The sequence below is a fragment of the Propithecus coquereli genome, unplaced genomic scaffold (assembly GCF_000956105.1).
Source record: "Propithecus coquereli isolate 6110/MARCELLA unplaced genomic scaffold, Pcoq_1.0 Scaffold120, whole genome shotgun sequence".
Classification (NCBI taxonomy): domain Eukaryota; kingdom Metazoa; phylum Chordata; class Mammalia; order Primates; family Indriidae; genus Propithecus; species Propithecus coquereli.
The window spans coordinates 5,626,545-5,628,723 of NW_012136081.1; the positions used below are offsets into that span (position 1 = coordinate 5,626,545).

Here is a 2,179-nt window from a genome sequence, read left to right on the forward strand (position 1 = left end):
CTGCCCCACCCTGGGACCCCCAGACACCGCAGGCACAGCACAGCGACCGAACCCTCTGAACGCCCTCTTCCGCCGCAGACTTGCCGAAAATAGCTCTTTCCGGCCACGCGCTAGGCGTGACCCGAGCCGGCCCGGGGAGGCGGGGCCTAAGTGAAGCCACGCCCCTCGCTTCCGGCTCGCATCCGGCTACGCCAGGCACCACCAAGGCCACTCCCCGTCCCAGCCAGGCCGCCCCGCCCCGGACCCGCCTCCGTGACGTCATTTCCGGGCGGCCTGGGCGGGGCCCCGGCAGGGCGCGCTGCCCTAAGCTGTCTTGGCTCCACTGCTGGCCACGTCCCCGCGCCGGGTCGCGGGCGCTTCCCAGCCGTCTGAGGGCCGCCGGGCCGCCGCAGGCCTGCCGCGCCCGGGTAAGGGGCTCGCGCTGCCGTCTGGGGAGTTGCTGTCAGGGGTCCCGGAACCGGCTTGGGACGGGAGAGGGAGGTGGGGAGCAGGAGGAAGGTTGAATAGGGGCACGACGGGCAGGAGGGTGAATGGGTGCGGGGGAGGCAGGAGGAGAGGGGCAAGAGAAACGACGGATGAGGGCATAAAGTGAGTGCAAGACGAGGAGAAATGGAGGTGAGGAATAGGGGGAGAGAGGAAGGAACAGGAATCAATTGGGGGCCGAGCATGGATGAGGCCCCAGAGGCAGGAGGAGTGAGGAAGGCTGAAGGGGGTCCCACGCTGGAAAAGAGGACGGCAGGTTGTTCCAGTTGGGCGCAGAGTGGGGACACTCCGGGGGCGAACTAAAAGGTCTTCCCCGGGCAAATCCAGGACCAGACTGGGCCTCAGGAAGTGTTGCCCTCAGAGAAAGCATTGCCCTGTGGGGTGACCCAGGCCTGCGCCCCAGACCCTCTCTACCTGGGAGGGCGTTGGGCATTTGTGGGGATTTTCTCTCCTGCTTGTCTATCCACCTGCCTACCTCGCCAACTTGAGTCCCTAAGTAGTCCCCCATGTGGCAGCTTAGGGTGTGCATTTAACCTGAGGCTGATACATAAGGAATCAGCATCCACGTGGTTTGCCACAAGAAATAAACATGGTCCTTCGAAATTAGCATGTAACAACTTGCAAATCCCTCCGCCCCCAGGAAGCATCTCTAAAATTTCAATAAAATCAGGGAGGAAAGTATTTAAAATATAAATTTTCCATTTATGCACGAGATCTGCCTGACGGACAAAGGAGTATCAAATCTACCCACATTGCCAGCAAAAACTAGGCCTTAGCATTCAGCTGTGACACCAAAACTTCCAGAAACCTGGAAACAAGCAGTGTAATTAAAATGATATCCAGTGTTCCAGGTTCCCATCTGCCATGCAGTCACATCCTTTGGACTACAGGACAATGTCTATATACACAAAACCATAAGTCTATGTTCCTTGAGCTTCCGCTACCAAAGTTCAGCCAGGTGACGTGTCAGGATTATGTGTCTACAGTTCGCACTGTATTTGTTTTTGCAATCCCTACTCGGTATGTATAGCTTCCCCCTTTGGAGTAGGGACTGGGGCCACGCTGCTGCTGCTAAGTAAGTCTTAACAGCATGATGGAAGGTAGGGTAACATTGACAGTCCTTTACCATGCCTGAGGTTTACTTGGGTTCGATCTTTGGAACCTCTCTGTGCCCCACACACAAAAAAAGAATTAAGCCATTTGGAGTCCAATTTCATGTAACTTGTATGCAGCACCCTATATATAACAAACAGGTTCATAAACGAATTAAAAATCAAGCCAAGGTTGGAAAACAAGAAGTCAGAGACAAGAGGTATTGGGAGGCATCTCACGGATATGGACGAGAAAAAGATAAGCAAGTTGATGCCCAGGGGCACAGTCTGGGGTTGCCTGTCTCATGGAGTGTCACATGACTCAAGGGGGTGTCCTGCTGCTTCTTCCTTGCAGAGCCTGTGGGGAGCTGATCCCTGAAGAAGGGAACTCCCAGCACCAGCCCAAGCTCCCATCTTTCCATCTATCCTGGTCTCCTAACTTAATTCATTCTCACTTATTCCCTTCCTGCCCCAGGGTGCTCTATCCTTTCCATTTACTGTGATCAGAGAGCTTTATCTACCCAGCCTGCCTGCACCAGATGGTGTTGAGAACAACAGGATAGGTCCTAAGGGCCAGGCTCTGCTTTTAGGCTCACTGAAGCCCT

The 2,179-nt window shown here is 55.2% G+C and overlaps 1 protein-coding gene across 1 annotated transcript in view; it reads left to right on the forward strand.

The window, feature by feature from the left end:
• Positions 1–303: 303 nt before the first annotated feature.
• Positions 304–2,179, forward strand: part of LOC105827271 (chromosome unknown open reading frame, human C11orf24) — a 9,888-nt gene continuing 8,012 nt past the window's right edge. The window contains exon 1 of the mRNA XM_012665334.1: positions 304–407. The gene's annotated coding sequence lies outside the window, so the exon portion shown is untranslated. The remainder of the gene's footprint in view (positions 408–2,179) is intronic.